Raw genomic sequence first — 9120 nt, 5'->3', positions numbered from 1 at the left:
GGTGAGTGGGAAAGAGAAATCAATAAGAAGTATCCTTCAACTCTGGGTGAGAGGGAAAAGAAGAAATCAATTCTGGATTGAATAAAAGTCAAACATCAACTCTGGGTTGAATGGAAAAAGATAAGAATCAACTCTGGGTTGAACAAAAGATAAGCATCAACTCTGGGTTGAATAAAAGGTAATCGTCAACTCTGGGTGAGTGGGAAGAGATAATTAACTCGGGGTTAAAAGATGAAAGGAAAGTCAACTCTGGGTTGAACACAAAAACATCAACTCTGGGTTGGAGCAAGATGAGCATGATTGACTTGAGGAGATGGCACCACAATGGTAACTCTGAGTGCCCCAGTGGAATATCAATTGATTGCTTGTAGAGAACCCATCTGATGAGTAACTTGGCTTATGCTTCACATGCAAATGTTTGCTTTATTTGTGCATTTTTGAAGATGCAATGCTATGGATTCTATATGCAATGTATTGATTGATTTGATCAGGGTTTCTGCTTTGGATGTGGAATAGGTGGAGCTCTGACACTCTGCTTGAGAATCAAGGTGGGGTGGATACCCCTGGTTTGTTGATGATCGGATCATGTGGGTGAAATGATAATGAGAATGCAATGATATGCATGATGATTGTATGATTATGAATGCAATGATTGTCTCCAAGATACCAGGAGTGGATGGAGCATGCCCTTGTGGAAGGTTGTTGCTTGAAGGACAACACTTGTGAAGGTGAGGTGTTTAGTTTGACTCCTCGACACTGGTCTTGATATCTGACACTTGCTTGGGGATGGAAGAAAGAATTATTTCTAGCTTGCCCCAGCTTGTAAGATCTCTTTGAGAAAGAACTTTGATATGCCTGAATCATGGAGATTTGAAATGGCCTGCCCCAGTGTAGATTATGGAATGAATGCCCCAGATTGAAAGGAACTCTTCCACCAGATGGATGCTTCAGGTATTTGCTTTGTGGATGACCAACCTTTGCCTTTGTAAGATTACTCGATGGAATTTCCGTGTTGAACTTTCCTTGGTATCAAGTACTCGCTTTTAGATTAGAGACAATTCTGTTTTGAAAAAGATAACGAGAATGCAATGCACATGTTAATCTCAAAGAAAAGTTTTTATTTGTCAAAATGTTGTATTGATACTAACACAAATGACACAGCAACATTAGGAGTCAGTTTTGACATGATTTATAGTTTGTATGTTCTCGGAACGAACCCTGCTTCAATTAGGACTTTTGAGGGTTGTAACGTGGCCGGGTTCACGGTTTAAGAAACAAAGGATAAAGGCTCAAGTTCTACTTAACCCACCCCTTCTTCGTGATGTCCTCCAGTCCTACGTTCAGCTAGTTTGACACGAGTGTTCACCTTTCAGGAAGAATTGTGATGGATGAGGATCCTTTATGGCTTTGACGGAGGTGGCAGTCACCCTTTGGTGTTTTTGTTGATGGTCACAACAACTTGTCCCTTGGAGGATTTTTTCTTTTGCTTTGTTTTTTTTTTTTTTTCCTAATTTTGCCTGGACAAAAAGTTTCTTTTGATTTTGGTTTCCGTTGTCCAGCGGGATATGCCCTAATTTTTGCCTAAGTCAATTGCTTCAAAGCTTTTCCCTTTTTTTTTGACTTAGCGGGCTATTGTTTCTCTTTTTTTTTTTTATCATGATTCATAACTTTCTTTTCATTCTCTTTTTAGTCTCGTTCGGGAACAAGTTGTATGGCTTTTGTGGATGACTTGAAGAAAAGGTTGTGACTGCCTTCTTCTTTAGTGGATGAGAGACATCCATTGTGGATAGTGCTCTTCTCCTTTTGTTGTGAGATGATTGATCCTCTGATAGAATACCTGAAAGTCGAGCGCTCGGTCGCACTAACTGAAAACTACCCTGCCCCTGGTTAAGATTGAGGGTTTTGTGTTTTTTTTTTTTGAACAGAAACTACTACTCCTTAGGCTCAAAGGGGTTGACGAAGGTTTCACTCCCTTATAACTCCGGTGTTTAGGAATTGAAACAATGCCTGTACATCGTCAGCAGGATCTTTGTTCCAAAAGCATACAGTTATTAGTTCATGTGTTTTTTGATTTTCATCATTCTCCTTTCTTAGTTGCTTAAGACAAATGAGTTGAATATCAATGAACATAATGACAAAGATGAAATGATTTGAGAAAAACATGTATATTGCATTATTTTTATTTATTCAAACAGAATGAGTTTCTTACAATGAGAAGTACTTGATAACAACGAAAATAGTACAATTGAAAATACTAGAGAAATCTAAACAATGGCAAGATTGGCCTTATTCTAATGCAAATGAAATGTTCTCTGACAAACATAAAGTCTTCACGGTCCACCGGTGGAAGCTCCATTGTGAGGTGGCATGGGATTATTGACCACATTAGGTGCCACAGGTGCGAATGTAATCTCTTTTGCATCAATCAGATCCTGAACCCTGTCCTTGAGAACTCTGCATTCTTCAGTGGTGTGACCAGATCCTCCAGAGTGGAATTCACACTTGGCATTAGTCTTGTAATTTGGAGGGAGAGGGTCAGGAGGAGGCCTCGCTTCAGCTAATTGAATCAGTTTTTGATCAAGTAAGGCGGCGAGAAGTTGGCTATAGGACATTGGCACACGATCATACACCCTTTTTGGCCTATTCTGCCTCTGTTGACCTTGTCTCTGCTGATAACCTTGTTGTTGTTGTTGAACATATTGCTGATACGGAACCCAAGGTTGTTGACCAACAGGTGCCACATAAGCTTGAGGGGCGGTGGCGGCCACTTGATAGCGAGGAGCTTGATCTTGGGCATAGGTGGCACTGGTCTCGCCTTCTTTCTTCTTGACAAAGTTACCCTGAGGTTTCTTGTACCCATATTGGTTTGCAGTAGCAGTATTGGCGGGATTCTGGATCTTACCAATTTTCAAACCATTCTCAATTCTTTCACCAATCCTGACTAGATCAGAGAAACCAGAAGAAACACTGCCAACCATTCTTTCATAGTAATGTCCTTGAAGAGTGTTCATGAACATGTCAACCAATTCGGATTCCGAAAGTGGTGGATTAACTTGAGCAGCCATTTCTCTCCACCTCTGAGCATATTCTTTGAATGTCTCATTGGTTCTTTGCACTTGATTCTGCAGTTGCAACCTAGTCGGTGCCATGTCGATGTTGTATTGGTATTGCTTGAGAAAGGCATCATACAAATCCTTCCAAGATCGGATCCTATTACGCTCCAGATTCATATACCAGTTCAGAGATGCCCCAGACAAGCTATCTTGAAAGCAATGGATGAGCAATGGTTCATTGTGAATGTGAGAAGCCATCTTACGACAATACATAATGATATGACTCTTCGGACAGCTTAAACCCTTGTACTTCTGAAAGTCGGGAGTCTTGAACTTAGGAGGGACAACCAGATTAGGAACTAGACACATATCCTCAGCATCCATCCCATAGGCGCTAAATCCTTCAATGGCTCGAATTCTTTCCTCAAGGATTTTGTACTTCTCAGCAGATTTCTCGACGGGTCGAGCTCTTTCGGCAGTTGGTATTGTTTGCATTTCTGGATTAGCAAACTGAGTACCACAGAAAGCAGGAATAGGAATCTCTGTTTGAGAAGGTGGAGTAGGAAATGGGAAAACCGACCCAGTCATAGTTGGCACTCCAGAAGTCACGGGTATAGTCCCTCCTTGGTTCGGAGCTCCAAGGGTATCAGCAGTCATGAAGCTAAATGGCATTCCAAGAGTAGCATTAGTCCTTGCTTGGAACTCAAATGGAGTAGAAGAAGGTGGAACGACCTCAAGTTGGCTAGCAGCAGCTTGGTTACCAACAACGGGAATCTCTTGTGTAACAGGAACCCTTTCAGTTCGTAAGGCTTGGATAGCTTCCAGGATAGCATCGACCTTAGTTTTCATTTGATCCATCTCTTCTCTAATGGCAGCTTGATCTTGTTCGTAGTTCTCCATGATTCTTCTTCTGTGAGCTCTTGTCAGATATCGGTGTGGAGGAATCGTCTTGACTGATCTGATGGAGAGGAAGGGTGGTAAGAGACTTGGTAACCACGGACGCAAATGCATGAATGCAAAAATGTTAATGAAGATGCAAATGTATCAGGATCAAGGATCAAGGCTTCCTGGATAACAACTTCTCATGGTCAATAAGATATGGCCGAACCCTCCAGATTCAGAGGTTCGACGTTGCTTTCTGGATAAACAGCTTGTGCATAAGTCAAAGGTGGTCGAACCCTCCAGATTCAGAGGTTCGACGTTGATTCTGATAGATAACCCTTGCATAAGTCAAATAAGGTCAAACCTCCAGATTCAGAGGTTCGACGTTGACAGATAACTAATGTAGAACTTTTGTATAAGTCAAATGTCCCAGGATCAAAGGTTCGACGTCTTTTATTGAATAGCAGAAATCCGGGTATGATGGAGGTCAAGTTTCCTGTCCCACCCCAATCTCACGGGTATGTAGTCTAGACACGGACAAGAGGTCCCTAATGGTCACTAGGGTCTACGGTTCCCATGGGGTACAAAGTGTTTGTGGCAGCAAGGGTGCCAGACACAGTGTTCCATGAAAGAACCTCGCCCAGTTGTGGTACCCCATGTTGAACTCGATCGTAGCAAGGGCCACGGGAGTCAACATGAGCATCCACGCTAATCCTATGTGTCACTGGCCTGGGTAGTGGGCCTTTTACCTCATACAAACCCCCCACCTGCAAAACAGAACAGAAGACCCCAAGGAACACAGAATATAATCCATATGCATGATGTGCAAACAGAAATAAACATGATATGCAAGCAGAAAATAAACATGCAAACATATATACAAGATATAGACATAAAGCAAATAAACACCCAGTAAATAAACAAACAAACGCAGGCTAGGATCGACTCACTAAGGATGGACCAGCAACAGGTCTAGCAACATCCCCAGCAGAGTCGCCAGCTGTCGAACGCTCGCGAAATATGAACAGAGTCGCCACCAATATATTTATCCCAAAGAGGGAAAGGGATATCAGAAAACCTGAAAAAGAATAAGAACGAGGTCTTTCGACCAGAGATAAGGTACGGGAGTCGGTTACGCAAGGGGAAGGTGCTAGCACCCCTCACGCCCATCGTACTCGATGGTATCCACCTATGTTCGTTGCTATCTAAAGGGTGTATAAATCTATAGCTTAATTACTAAGGGAATGCATGCAAATGAAAGAAAAGAAACACGGGGAAAATAAGGTTTTAAATAGTTGTGCTCGTTCAAGCCCCGCGACTTGATGCCTACGTATCCTTTTCAGGAATCAGAGCGCCGTAGTTCGGCTCTTTAGTTTTTGTTTGTTTTTGTGTTTTTTAGTGGACGAAGTTACATTCGCACTCCGCTGCTCGACCTCTGGAGTCTTAAGCTGGGAATGGAGCGGAAATAACGTGTCCACTTAAAGAATGCCTCGGAGGCGAGATGAAGAAGAGATTTTGAACGTTTCGAGTGGAACCCTAAAGCAAGGGAGACTCGAGTTGCTCTTTGGTTTGTGTTTTTTAGGAGTTGGGAACTTACGCCTGAATGGAACCCTAAAGCAAGGGAGATCCAAGCACTCGAACGTTCCCTAAAGCAAGGGACGTTCAAGCTTCCATTCCCTTTTTTATGATTTTCACTTTTTATTAATGTTTTATTAAGTGTTTTCTTTGTATTTTTTAAGGGGATTTTATTTTGATATTTATTAGATGTTTTAAAGTTGAAAAGGAAAAGAAACTAGCCTAAGCAAACTAGCCTAATATGAAGGGAATTTTTACCTAATGTTATCATGGTTTCTGCCTAAGGTTAGGAATAAAAGAACATGAAAATAAAGTCACAATTAGAAGTCAAAAGTGAGTGACACAATGGTACAAAAATTGGCATGCAAGCATATAGTAACAAATCAAAAATATAGTACAAAATGAACCAAAAATACTACTATTTTTTATATTGATTTTTTTATGGAAAAGAAAGTATTAGAAATCAAGTAGAAGGACTAAAAACAAATAGCCTAGAAACTACTATTTTTTGTATTGATTTTATGAAGAAAATTTGTGTTAGAAATTAAAAGAAAAATTAGACTAAACTAATATCTTTTCTTGTGAACAATTTTGTATGAAGGAAGTTTGTATTAAAAGTCTAAGAAGAAATCAACTAAAAAATGTAAAAGAAATACTATTTTTTTATGCACTTCTTAATGTCAAAAATTGTGATTAGAATACCAAAACATGATTAGTGACAAAGAATTAATTTTAATTACTAGAAAATAGTAAAAAAAAACAATTAAAATTAAAATAAAAAAATGAAAATATGAATTAAAAGAGGGTGCAGAATGATTTCCAGGGGTGAACATAGCAATGGGCGCAAGGCCCAGCCCAGATTTTTGTTTGCAGAATTTTTCTATGTCAAAAAAGATGATGAACGGGCCTTACAGGGGGTTGATTAAGCAGTTTGCGCTAAGCCCAGCATTTGATTCAACAGAATTCAACAAATAAAATAAAATAAAAAGTAATTAAAAAAGGAAAAAACAATTGAAAGAGGAACTAGGGTTTGTATCATTGTGCCCCTTCAGATTTTCGTTTGCAGCCCCTCCTTCACTCGCCTGCGAAACGGCGGTGGTACGGCGGAGAAACTCGCCTTCTCCGACCGAAACCTGAACTCGCCTTCACTCCTCTCTCCTGAATTTCCTTTAGCCCTCTCATATTTCCCTCGATCCTTTTCAAATCTTAGCAAAATCAAATAGAAACCCTAAGCCTAAAGTTCCAATTACCGAGTAATGACCAACCTATGAAGCCCTATGTTTATGATTCATGAAACTGCGTTCTACACGGAGGCATGAAGGAGACAACGGACGGATGAAGATAAAGAGAGTTCCAAGGCTTACCTACCGGAGCAGTTCCGGCGACTCTTCGGCGTGAGGAAGCAAGGAGTTCAGAGATATCTTTGAAGCTCAGGTAATATCAAGCATCCGTTATTCCTCGAGTCTTCATTCTTCTTCTTCTTCAAATCTCTTTTTGATCTCTTCTGAGTTTTCTTCTTTTTCTCCTTTGCGTGAGTTCGGAACTTTTCTGTGTGTGCTTCGTTGTCGTTGTGAGCGATTGGTGAACGCTGTCGATTGAAGATGAATGATGTGGTTGAGGTTTGTGCTGTAGCAGGTGATTGAAAGTGAAGATTGGTGTTCTTGATGATTGAAGATTAGAGATCGAGAACGATTGAGGATGACTGTCAATTCAAGAGAGAGCTTGTTACAGGTGAATAGAGAGTGGTTGAAGGAAGAATGTTGAACGATTTGCAGAATCTGTGGAGGATTGAAGGTGAAGAAATGAGGGAGCAGAGGTGTTGAGCGAATGAAGGTGATGATGATGATGAATGAAGGGTCTGAAGATTGGGGGAGAAGGTGAATGGTGGAGAGTGTGAGGAATGAACATGGGGGAGCCCTGAAGATGAAGGTGGAGAAGAGAATTTATAGGTGGTGGTGAATCAAAGAGAAGGTTGAGAATGATGAAGTCTCAAGGTTTGTTTCTTTACTCTGATTTTCTGTTATGATTCTGTTGGCGGTTGTTAGGATATGTGGTTAGAGTCTGTTATGGATTGTAACTGAATTCGGTTAGGGTTGGTTTAGGTTAGTTAGAAAACTGTTTCAGTTGATTACAAAGTTGGTTAGTTAAGTTATGTAACTAAAATCGGTTAGCTGTTATATGTTGATAGAGAGTCTGTTAGGTAGTTAGGATGTGTAACTGAATTAGTTAGTGAGTTCTGTTAGGGGCATAGAAAATGATAGGTTAGCATTAGTATAGTTAAAGGGAGTTTGAAATCGCTACAAGCTGGTAGAAATTAGTTGTTTTTTTCTGTTTTAGGTACTGAACTGTATATGGATATATTGTTGAATTACGATTGACTGGTGGATGGCTGCAGGTATTGGATTGGGGCTGTTTAGAATAATATAATGCTGCTGTATGTGATTATAGGAATGTTGGTTTGAATTGTATTTTTGCTGGATTTTGGTCTGTTGATGAGCCGATAGTGACGGTTAGGTTGAGTATGCTGTACACTTTGAACTGAATTTAGATAACATGCAGCAGGGCGGGCTGTCTTGGTGTGCCTTTTTTGTGTGAATGCATTTGAGATGAATTGTTTTAAAGTGTGGCTGGAATATGAACTGAATGTGTAACTGTTTTGTATGTTGCAGTTTAAGTGTGGTCGTGGCGATGGACTTATCAAAGATCGTATGCTGCTGAACCGATATCATGAGGAGCTCTTGGCGGTGAGATGTGAAGCGGAATCGATAAAGAGAAGTTCAGAGATTGGTGACGTGAAAGTCAAAAGGCCACTTGGTCAATTTTGTGTATTTTCTTTTGTAACAGGCTTGAATTGTAATGGATAACTTGAGTGTAAATCCTTGATGTAACGTATTGAAACATGTACAATGAGAACTCCTTGTACCAAATTCTTGTATGTGTAATAAAATTATTCTTGAATAGAACTTTGATTTTTGGACATGGTAGAAAGTATAATATGGTCTCTCTTTCTCCAAAGTTGAATGAATTATTTTCCTATTCTTTTGAATGAGAGCTTATAGAATAAACCAATTGCCAAAATGGTCAAGAGTAATAATAGTTGTTCAGCTAAAAGTCAACCTTCCAAAGTTGATCTGTTGACCAAAACTCAACTCATATACACACTTTTTTTCTTACGATGACTTAATAATAAGGGATCCGCTCTTTGACCTTGTGTAAGGAAATACTTTAATCCTTGTTCCTGATGGGATTGGGCGAAGAATACCCACGTAACTGGATGAGAATGAATCTCTGATGCTCATACTTCAAACCATAACTCCATAGTTCAAAATTTGAGTAATAACTAGATGAACCGAGCTTGAATAAATAGGAGCTTTGATTTTCAATATGAAATCTGACGAATTCCCTTCCTTTCTTGACCAGTGCCTTGTGACTCAAGCAATAAAACAAGCTCCTTTTGATTAATCCTGAGGAACCTCAATGACAATGAACCTTAGAATACTCATCACCTCTCTAGCCAAGTTCTTGAAATAAGGACCACTTGCATGCCTCAAAGTATATATATGAACCCTATCTTTTCAAGATCCTTGATCATGTACCCAATTATTGGTTA

The sequence above is a fragment of the Vicia villosa genome, unplaced genomic scaffold (assembly GCF_029867415.1).
Source record: "Vicia villosa cultivar HV-30 ecotype Madison, WI unplaced genomic scaffold, Vvil1.0 ctg.000992F_1_1, whole genome shotgun sequence".
Classification (NCBI taxonomy): Eukaryota; Viridiplantae; Streptophyta; class Magnoliopsida; order Fabales; family Fabaceae; genus Vicia; species Vicia villosa.
The sequence above is the reverse complement of the archived record's forward strand: the minus strand, read 5'-3'. Positions refer to the sequence as shown.